The sequence below is a fragment of the Molothrus aeneus genome, chromosome 4 (genome assembly GCF_037042795.1).
Source record: "Molothrus aeneus isolate 106 chromosome 4, BPBGC_Maene_1.0, whole genome shotgun sequence".
Taxonomy (NCBI): domain Eukaryota; kingdom Metazoa; phylum Chordata; class Aves; order Passeriformes; family Icteridae; genus Molothrus; species Molothrus aeneus.
In genome coordinates this window covers 63,308,895-63,321,013 of record NC_089649.1, presented here as the reverse complement: position 1 = coordinate 63,321,013, position 12,119 = coordinate 63,308,895, and positions in this window count along the sequence as shown.

Sequence of the window (12,119 nt, the reverse complement as noted above, 5' to 3'; positions counted from 1 at the left end):
CATAGTATCAAAAGCAAACTGAATTTCACATATGGCATAAGGGATTTTCCATTAAGTTAATGGTGGTGGGGTCAAACTTATACATTAAAGCATTTGGAATGTCACATTGTTTTGTTTCCTGGTTTTGTATTGGTTTTCCATATATTACTCATGAAAACCTGGACTGCAGTTTCTCTCTTTTATATGAAATAACTTGAAATAAAGGACTAAAAAAATGTTCCCATGTTAAATATGTTTTACAGTAGTATTACATTCAATATTTAGTTCATGCTAAAGAGGATATATAATGTAATAAAGGTTTTGTTTAACATAGGTTAATGTAAAACAGGTAGAAATTATATCTTCTGCCTATTGTCAAACATTTAAATTGGATGTCTACTTGGTTTTATATTTTAGGGTCTGTGTTCCTCAAAAACACATCTAATTACTTTCTCTTTTCTTCCTATAGATTTCTTCCTCTTCCCTCCAGTCCTCCAGTCTTTTTCTCCTCATATTCAGCCAATTTTCACCCATTCTCCTTCTCTGCAGTAATCTGCCTGCTCTGACTTTAACCCAAGTGAGCAATGAGCTGTAAAATCCCGTCTGCATTCCCTTTTTGTCCAGGAATCTTTTCCCAGCCATTCCACTCCCTAGCGTTCCATGCAGTCTTCTTCCTGAAATCTATGCAAGGTTTTGAAGTGCCTTTTGATAGCGGGGATTGAAACACAAAAATGTTTCTGAAGAGGGACAAATCTGCACAACATGAGGTCAAAACACTGCAAACATCATACTTACATTTCCTTCCTCTCTTATCAATAATCCTATTCAAGATATCTATTATATTATACTACAAAAAGGCTATAGACATTGCAATCTGGACAATTAAAAACACATCACCCCTAAAAACTCTATTGCATATCATACCCTTACCTTTTTGAGTATGTCCATGCTTGGTATTTTTTTTCTTCTGTGAAAATAATTGAATTTTCCTAGCCACAGATTAGGTAAGAGGAGACAATTCCATTTAGTTCAAGTTGTAAATTCACTTCTCCTATTAAACTCATAGTGACAGCATTAAATTCTCAAAAAGATTATCCAGTTAAGGTTTTCTTAATAGTGGAATTTTTTTTTTTGACAGAAAATGAAATGGAATTAAATGAAAAGTAATTGCTGCCCTATTCAACTTCACATGGTAAGAGGCAACAAAAATGCAAAAAAAGGAAAAATTGGAACATTTGTAATGCATCTGTATATCAAATAAGAGTCTCTATAGTGACACAAGTCAGAGTCAAGATGCTTTTGAAAAAACCCAGGATGTAGCAAATGTTTCTCCAGATATGTCACAGATATGTGCTGTGTAGCATGACTTGCCATGTGACCAGGATATTCCAACCCTATTGTCCAGATTTCAAAGTCCCAGTCCTCCTACTTGCCTGTTTGCTCCATGGAAAGCAGACTTCCAGTAAGCACTTAGCAGTACATGTCACACAGGAACTTATGAGCAGCACATATTTACTTTGTGAAACATTTAACAGACACCACTTTTCAACCTAAAGGTAAATTAACTGGTAAGAGCAAGAGAAGAATAAAATGAGTGTAAATCAACACTAAAATAGCCTGTTATATTTTGTGATTTTTTTGAATTAAAAAACTCCCCCAAAACAACAAACAAACAAAAACAAAAACCCCCAAAAGAACTCCCAACCCCAAACCAAAACCAACAAACCACCCATTAAAAAAATCTCCAAATGAATCCACAGCAACTGTATATATATATATCATAGCAGTGTATGTGAAATAAGATATTCACAAACTAAGGCAGAGCTGCTCTTGCTTTTCACTGTAAACTCAAAGTGGCTCACTTAATTTCCTAGAAAATTTCTTCACTTATGTGAATATTTCCAAACACAAATGTACGATTTTCCAGGGAAAGTTAAAGGATGTGTAATAAAACCCAGACGTATTTCTGAAAGGAAACTGGCTTGTTTATAGACTGAAAATATGCCTTGCATTAGGGAAGTGTGATCACTCTCAAGTTTGTGACTTCCACAAAGCAAACACTCCAAACTCGCAAATCTTATTTGTGAAATGGAAAGAATGGGACATTCCATACTGGATGAAACCAGAATCCTGGGTAGCTCAATATCCTGTTTGTCAATATCCAAGAGAGCAGCCTCAAAAGAAAGCAGGAGCACTCCCCCAGGGAGCACATTTCACACAATATATCCACTCTCAGTTAATTTCTAAGGGTAATTCTAACTTCTAAAGTTGGAACTTGAAAATAAGCTCCTAAATTAAGACCTTTTTTAAAGATAGAATTTTTTACTGTATTTGCAAGACTTATACTGAAGGTGGTTTTTTTATACCTCTGCTACCATAAGGTTGTAAGTCACCTTTGCTTCATTTGTTAGTAGTCAAGTGTGTGAAGACACATACATTATTTTAAGTTTTGCAAGAAAAAGTTGCCACAAATTACTCTGATCATCTCTATCTGCAACCAATCAAAGCATTTCACTCATTTTTACTGCTGTCTCTGAAATATTCAGAGAGGGCAAAAGGAAAAAAAAAATTAAATTTTTTAAAAGGACAGAAAAATGTTTCCTGGTTAGCAGTTAAGCAATTAAAACAACCACCATGTGGTGGGGTCGCAGCTTTGTGATGCACAAATGTGTGGGGCTGGGGAGCTGTGCTGCAGGGCAGGCACCAAGTGCTGCCTGGCAGGACAGGAGATGGTTTGTCAGTGCCACAGCGACCGACCGAGAGCTGAAAAACATCCCTGACTGCCAGTGAAGCATTAAGAGCCACAGCCTACCTGCAAGTGGCCTGAAGCTAATGTGAAATGGCAGCTGAGAGCAGCTCCATACAACTTTCTCAGCCTCCCTAAGTAATTGGTAACCTCTGAACCCTGCTCACATGAGTAGCTGGGGGGAGCTGCTCCCAGATAGGCAGAGAGGTCAAGCCAAAGCCTGATTGTCTGGACCTTCAAACATGTGACCTTCTTCCTCAAAACTTTTTTTCTCACACCTCAAGATCATGCCACTGGCCTCCAGAAGTGCACTTTGATGGGGGCTCAGAGCGCTTTGTTTACCGTATGTATTGAGCCCAATCAAATGTCCTTGAACTGTACAGTATCAACTTTTCCCAGGTCTTTTCAATTTGGGCAAAGAGAAACTAGCCCGTCTTAGCAAACTTCTACTTTACTTAGTGCTGATCTTGGACTTTTGCAAAACTGACAGTATCACTAATCTAATCCTGATGTCTGCAATGAGGTTTAACACTTGAAACATCCAAGTGAAGTTTAACCGGAGCTATTTGCTGAGCTTTTAGGTCCAACATTTTTCTGGGGCATATCCAGCTTTTAAATTGAATATGACAGAATGTCCTGATTAGCTCAGTGTTGTGAAAAGTGGAATCAAAGCCTCATTTCAGGCTGCTACCAGGTACTACAGCATTCCTAATCACACACAGCATTTGATCATGCATGCACTAAAATTTTGCCAGGCCTTTTGAGATGCCAAAACAATTCTTTGGTTTTTAAAAACAAAAGTGAAAGGGTGGATGTCAATAGCCATTTATTTTTTATGAGAGTTAAATAATTTTATTTGGACAATTATGCAAATACTCTAGTTGCAGAACGTATTGCTTATTTGTTCGCTGTTTCCACTACCAGCATTTTCTGGAAATACACCTCACTGTCTGATCATAGTCCTATTTTCTAGATAAGCCTCTGTTACCTGTTTTTCTCTGCTAGAAACTTGATTGTTGCCAAACATTCCTGACTCTGAATCATGTTAAATATCCCATTTCCTCCTAATAAATAAGATGGTGGCTTGGAGGCAATTATTGCTCCAAGAATAGAATCACCTATTCATCTGTTCTACTATCAGTTTCTTTTACTGCATTTTGATTTTTGTTTTGGTGGAAATAATTTTCAGAGCAGCCTGCTAATAAACTGGCAAAGGGCCTGCTCACAGTAGTATTAAGAATAACTATTCTGGCATTCTCTGATATTGAATTTCACATAGCAATCACTGGCAAGCCCTAAAATTGTTGCAAGTTTTACCAGTACGAAAGGACATCCCAGCACTCCAAAAATTTGGTACTCACTTAACCTAGTCAAATTCTTTTACAGTTTAGAAAGCCAGCTGCCTTGCAGTGACCGTCAATTTTATTGTACAAATCAATTTGTCTCCACTGACGGAAAATAATTGCAAAGCAAACAAATTATTCATGCTACATTGAACCCTATTCACTCTGGGGATGCTGAGCTTACAGCTTGAGAAGATTTTCCTCTGCCTGTCTCAGAAGTAGGGCTTGCTATTAAAAAAATCCCAACAAAACATTAAAAAATTGTACTGCTCTTACTCTTAACTGCTGCCAGAGATTTCCAGTATATTAATTTTGCATTTGTCTAGGCATTAAGATGCCATTATGTGGAACTTTTCTGAGTATATTTAAACCCCAGTATATGATATGGCTTTATATACTAAATTTTCAGTACAAAGAGCACTGTTTTTGAAAGTGGAAGATTTGGAAGTGCTCGAAGGCTTACAAAGTCACTTAGGATCTTATGTAAAAGCACAGTCCAGCAGCTCTCTATATAGGCCAATATCCACAGAGGGATTTAAATCCCTGAATAGACTGGAGGGTTGGAGTGCATTTGCTCAAATTTCACTCTTCAAAACTACCACTCTCTTTTCATCTGCCACTGGAAACATTTACATTCTGTCAGCATGTCTAATGCCCCACGAGTTCTGCTCCTGCCAACCCCCAAATCCCCCCTCCTCAGGGTGGGGGTCTGGCAGTCCTGCTGGGAAGATGGAGAACATGAGCCTGGGCTCTACAGGTGCCATTTCCCAGCAAACAGCTACCAGTAACTGGGCTTCCCCAGTCCAGGTGGACAGCCCGTGGAGCAGATTCCAGCTTGTCCTTACTTGAGCAATGCCATGTCCCTTATTTCTCATTTTGGCATAAGAGATATTGAAGTACTTCCATGAAAAGTAGATCAAACTGAACCCTGCCTCAGGAAGACTCTTTCACAAAAGTTTCACCCACTCCTTCATATCCCTAGAATATCCCTTCAAATCCTATATGAAACTTCACTGGGGACAGGGTGGTGCTCAATGCAGGGTAGTGCTCAATGGCTTCATTCAGCTCCAGGGGGGGTTTAGGTAAAGCCAACACCAAATCCCGGTAAAACTGAAAAAAGAGGGACTGACTTGTAAGGAAAGGGCTGCTTGTAAGCCATAAGGAAAGGGAGGAACTTCATCTACCTGGGAAAATCATGGAGCTGCTGGAACAAATATCTTGTGCCTTGATCACTCCCAAAGCAGTTGGAAGAGTCCATGATTAAAACTTCCTTACTTTTGGCAATTGAGGTCATAGAATCTACAGATCATGAATGCCAGGCGATAGTCCATGTCCAGCTTCAGACAGTACAGTCTTTATAGGCTCTTGACCTAAGTTCAATGGCTAGAGAGCTCAGTGCCTGGCCTTGCAGAGCCATCAAATATCCACTGCATAGAAAAATGTAGTGGAAACCCCCCCTTGTTTATATCTATCTATCTATCTATCTATCTATCTATCTATCTATCTATCTATCTATCTATCTATATCTATCTATCTATCTATCTATCTATCTATCTATCTATCTATCTATATACACTCACACTTTTTTAAATTTTTTTTTTACTTCCGCCTCTTTGATTTCAAATGCCAAAGGTAAATATCCCCCTAATTTGAAATACTTCCTCATTTTCTGTTCCATCTCTGTGGGCTATTTATTTATATACAATACTCATTGATAAGGCAGAAAAAAATTCCTAGATACTTACATTATGTTGTGATATCAGTAAATTTTGAAAGGACAATAAGATCACCTTGCCTACTTTTAAATAAAAATGAGCTCTGTATAAGCAAGACTTATATTTCTGATTATTCCAGTCTGTGCCAAGGATCACCTGGGCAGTAAATTTTTGTCCTAGTAAACCAGTCTTTGAGGCTGCATTTCATTTCAAAGGTAGCTATTTCATTTCACTGCCTCAACATTTCAGAAAGAAGAGATGCAGCAGTTAAGTTGTACTTTTTCACAAAGATGACATTGAATGCAGTGTTTGATATATCTCAAAATGCTTCTCTTTTTAAAGGTGGTGTTTCTAAGAAATGGGTCCTGTCATTCTAAGTGAATATTACAGCCTATTGTACGTCCTATTTTTCTTTATCATTTATTGGAAGATTTAAGCAAAATGTATCCACTTGTATTCATGTAAATTTGTCAGAGGAAGGTTGGAAGACATCTCAAATTTTATAAATTCTGGTAATGGGCACTCATTGTTTGAAAGAAAAAAACCATAAATTTATCTCCACTGAGGAATTAGTTATGGTAAAACCCCTACTTCTTTTAGACTCCACAAAACCTGCATGAAAGACAAGCCTTAGGAAAACTCTAAGTGTACAAAATGAGGCATGGACTGGGTTAGAGCTTCCTCCTTCTTATGTGTCAAAGCCAAAAAACCTTTAGACAAACAGCAGTGAGAAGCCAGACTTCCTCAGTTCCAGTGTTCATCAACCACCTCAAGCTACTTACCAGACATGAAAGAAATAAAGAGGCCAAGAAGTCAGTGAAGGGAGTTACAAAATACTCGGTTGCACACAGCCTAAACTCTTTAATGACATTTTTAGTAAATGTTCTTTCTGCCAAATGTAGTTTTCTTCATCATCAGATCTGTCTCCATTAATAATGTATAACGGCACTTCAAAATTATTCTTGTAAAGAACTTTCTTAATAGGAGACATCAGCTTTGTTCATTGCTACAGAAGTCTGCAGAACATTTGTGAATGTATGGAGTTCTTTACCTGAATATTTTAGTTTAAAACATCACTAGGAAATATGAGAATTCCCACCAGAGGTCCATCCCAAGAGGTTAAAGTGAAATCACAGGAGACACATTTCTATGATCCTGACCTAGGAAGAACATTGTCTAATATAGTCTGTGATGAGAAAATATTTGAAACAGGGACAAATTTCTCATTGACCTCCTCTTACCCCACTAAGCTCACATTCTTCACCTCCACTTCATAACTTTTCATGGACCCAGAAGAACAAGAAGTATTTTCTCCATATGTTTCTGCTCAAAATCTAGTTCCATTTGTGGAGAGGTTAACTTTCCAAATAAGAAGGGACAAGAGTTTTAAACTCCACATTTGTATAAGAAATAATGGGCAAGAGTATAAGCATTCAGATGCTTGCAGGAGTAGAAGGTCTGAAAAAAACCAAATATACTTTCTAGAACACACATTTCATGAGATTTCCAGGGATTCATCAGCTCCCAAAATAAAGTGAAATATTTTTGCCTATATGGAAATGTGTTACTTTATTCTACTTCTGGATGAAATTTTGGGAAGTCATGGAAATTAACATCTGGGAGGAAAAGACAATGTGGGAGGGGAAAAAAAAGCCAAAAATGTTTGTTTCACTCATGCACTAACATCCCATTAAAGGCTCATAAACAAACTTTATTATAACTCTAATTCTAAATTTTATTCAGAATTAGAGTCATAGTAATAATTATTTTGAATTATAGTAAGAATTATTTAGAATTGGTAAGCTAATTCTAAATATTATAAATGACAAATTATAGATTAAATATACTAAAATAAATCTGGGCTTCTACTGAGCACTTGAGAAGAATTTCTAAGCATTAGATATTTCTCTCTCTCTTTTTTCATCTCATTTATCTGCTAAATACCGAAAACATTAATTATGTGGTTATCATAACATGATTATGTAAAAGGAACCAAGATGAGCACTACACTCAATCATGTATAAAATAAACAAACCACAACCTGGCAGATGGCACATTTGGGACCTGACAGTGCCCTGTGAAGTCGTTTGCTGTTTTGAAACTGAAAGAGCAATGTCTGCATGGTCTTTGTCACCAGTTTAGCAACAAACATTTTAAAACTACCTTTTCACTCAAACAGGTACAAGCCTGTTTGTCATGGTCATGCTTCCCAGGCTCTCTGCATAAATTTATGAAGCACTGCCTTCAGATTTGCACTGATTTAACATTCAGGTAACTTCTTCACCTTTAATATGTTTCCTCCCAGTTCCCACCCACTGCTCTGAGGGATAAGGAATCCCATTCCACTCATTTAATATTTCATTGATTGCACTTTAAATCTGCAGCATAGCCATGCACTGCTACTGGGAGGACAAATGGAAACACTGTATTAAGATAATATTGATTCAGTTAACTAGAATAAAATTAAGAAAAGGTCAAATTGGGGCAAAGCTAGTGCAAGGAAACACATCCCTGGCAGTTAAAATGTTATGATTTAGCTTCCCACAGCTGCAGAAAGGGTATGGAAAGAGACTCCAGTGTTCACTAAATGTGCCATTACTGTGGAGTCATCAAACTGCCTCGAGTTGGGTTTTGTCCCCTAGGCAATCATCACAATTAATTGGGTGCGCAATTTATCATAGACTAATTAAGTGGCTTCTACTGCATTTATCACTGCTTGTAAAGTGAAGGAGCTCATTTTGACTTTTTATTTGTAACACTGGCAATGCAGTTTGAAACAAATTATTCATCACTTCTAGATGAGTTTTAGATTCCCAGCAACTGAGCACTCTTGTGCCCAGGAGGGAGCAGCACTTCATCCCAGTATTCTGGGGCAGATGTATTTGCATTTCCAAGAGTATTAGGCTGGTTTCTGCAGTAAAAGTCTTTGATACACATGAATTTGTGGGAGTTTGTGTGTGCATACGTGCTCACATATCTCTGCTTGCCACTTGACTTTCAGTCAATTGCAATCAAAATCTGAGAGATGGAGAAAGATCTCAAAAGGAAGAAATCCTGCTAAGGCTCCTACTGAGAAGGTGACTTCACAGTAAGTTTATCCCTGCTTGGACATGGGGGAATCTTCTTGGGAATTCTACCTTGAGTCACAAACCAATAGGACACCAAGCATCCTTGGTTCCAGTGCTCACAGATTTATGTGTACTCACCACTGCTCCTCTGTGCTGTCACAACTTTCTGCTGCCACCAGGATATTTGCTTTGCTCATACTGATCTGGGAGTCCTTTTACATTTTTCATTTACTTAAAGAAGATAGCAGTTTCAAAGGAAACCCAATTTGAACCAGACTTCATACTTAGAGCTATGTCACTTTTAAAGACAAGGCAGATCAGGGGTAGCTGTATAGTCATGGTGGTGTATAGTTCCTTCTGAAAGGTGTCTTTCACCACAAATCTCTCTCCTGGCTTATTTCTACTGATGTTGCTAGTTAAGATGAGAGCATTCATATTTGTGTGGTTTTTCTGGTGTAACACATCCAACAACTTTGAGCCAGGGTAGGCATCCCAGTCTCAACACCACTGCCTAAGGAAATAGGAACTGAGCCGATATCTTGGCCCACCACTCCAAGGCCAGTGTTGATATAGACAGTCAGATACTTGAAAAGCTCCAGGAATGTGTACAATATCTTTGAGTATTCCAGAGTATATCTGGGTGGAATTGTCTACAGAGAAATAAAATGCATAAAGTGATGAAAGATGGAGGAATTTGACTTCAAATGATTACAATAAAAAATGTGTTCAGTGTTGTTTTTGTAAATGGCATAAGAAACCAATCTATTCTCCAGCAAGACAAGGCAGCTTAGCTACTTCATTTGATTATTAGGGCATCTTAGCAAATACTCCTGAGTCCACATACGACTACTCCCATATGCTCCTGAGGGTTGTGTGGTCTCTTCTCTCAGTCTGCACACTCCAAGGTTAGCTTTACACAGAGAAAATCAAGATTGCAAAAGCATTCCTCAACAGGGAGACATTTCCCTTTTGGTTCTCAGTTCTTCATTGTATTTCCCACCCACTTAACCACAACATTGATTTTTATAAACCAAACTGTCAAGAGCATGCCTGCACCACCCTTTTGCATTTTTAGCATGGATTAAATAGAAGAAAACAGTCTTGTGCTATTCCAGCTTCAAATCTCTGCATTTACATCCCTATTCAAATAGATTATCAGTCATGGTTAAGGGTGGAGGATGTATTTAATGGCTACTATGCCAAGTGGTCATGTGTCACCCAAATTACCTTTAAGTCCAAGTACATGTGGACACTGGAAATTGTCTAGCAAAGCTGCACTGTGTTCTTCAAAGTTTTCATTCCCCCTCACTCTTTGACATGCCACAAGTTTCTCAATTTTGCAGCAGCTGAAGAGCTGGATGGATATTAGCAGCAGCAGGAGGAAAGCAGAGGAGTCCCTGACCTTTACTGAAGATGCATCTTCAAAGAAATGTAAGACTTAAGAGTTATCACATAGTCTAGTATAGCCTGAAAGCTTTCTCACAGTCTTGGGGCCAAGATGCCATACCTGCTTCGTGTCCACCTTTTGCCAAAATCCAGGATCCCATCCCTACTCAAGAAAGCATTCAAACTGACACTCAGTAACAGGCAAATGGCCAGTTCCCACTGGAAAGATTTCTGCATCACAGTTTCTGTCCCTAGACTCAGCAGTGGGGCTTAGCTTCATTTAGGTAGTAAATTATAACATCATCTTAAGAAAGCAAGCATTAAAATATCTGCAAAATATGAAAGTCACTCTCTCAAGGTAGAATTGGAGCAAAGTACTTGACAAGAGTTTAACATGAAAATTGACATTAAATAACTCATGAAGACATCCACTGCTATATAATAGTTTTATGGGTTATTTTAAAGGAGACACTGGTTTTTGTGCATCAGAACCATATGCCTCTACATAAGATCACAAGCTGAGATTTCCACCGGTATGCTTAAACTGCATTTCTTTGTGTAATGGAGAAATTCTGAGACATCCCTGAACAGACAGGTCTTTCTGAGGAATGAATGTGTGGTATCATGCTGCTGTTTCCCATCAATGAAGTGGGCAGAATCTGAATAAAAGGAGGGTGGAGAGAGTAGAAGCAGTGTGGACCTGTCTGGAAGAATATGGGGGTGGCATTACTGGACAGCAACCTATACCTATTGGGAAGTCTCTCCTCTTCCTTTAACCATATTCCACCAGTAGTAAGATACACTGGAGATTGGACTGCTGGGATATGTAGAAAGTTACACTGGTGTTCATGATTGTTCCCACAAACTTAAAGGCTAAGATCTACAGAGCAGATATTTTAGGTCAGATTATTGTCCCTGTATCTAACAGATTCACTTATCTGATTTTTCAGTCTACAATGATCATATTTCTGTGAAGAAAGCTAAGCATCTTCAGGATTCTGTCAAAGAAGAGTTGCAAAAACAGCAACCACTGTACCTCTGCTAAAAGATAACTTGGTTTTGCAAACACTAGCAATGCAATGGAAAGATTGTTTTTTACAGCTCCTTCCCTGTGTCCTTAGAACATTTCTACCTGTCAGTTTTCCGAACAGTTCTTTAGGATCCTCATGAGACATTTAAAGACATACTTCCTAATATGTAAAATTTACAGGATTCAGACTAAGTGCCAGTCAAAAATTATCGTTGTAAGTCACAGAGACTTAGGTTCATTCTCTTATTTCTTTTTTTGAGTGAAACCAGATGGAGCTGTGCTCTCTTGCACGTTCCTGCAATCTTCATACTGGCAATAGGGTTTTGGCAGAAGTTTTATAAACAAACATATATTTCTACATTATAAAGTGATATGAAAAGGACTTGAAATGGTCCTTGGTAGAATTTGCTAGTACCTTTAAAGGATGAGATCCTCAAAATTCACCTCAGTGTCTGTAAAGACTAGAGATTTATCCATTTTGTCAATGAATTTCTCCAATTAGCTACACTCATTACCAAGAGTACCAAGAATTGCAGCAGAAATTGCCACTATTTTGGAAACTTGGGGCCTGGCTAGAGTTGGTATGAAAATGATTCCATCTAAGGTAGTGCATCATTATCTGCATTAACTACAAACTGATCTTAGAGCTAATATCTTGGTTGTGTATATTTGCATTAAAGTCTAGTGAGTTGATGACTTCCACAGGTCTCTTCACATGTCCAGTCTGATAAATTTATTTAATACACTTTAGTAGTTGTAAGAAACCCTTGAAAACAGGGAGAATAACTATGGCATATTTTTTATTTCATCTTTAGAAATGGATGTGTTCAAGGCCATGTTGGTTGGGGCTTT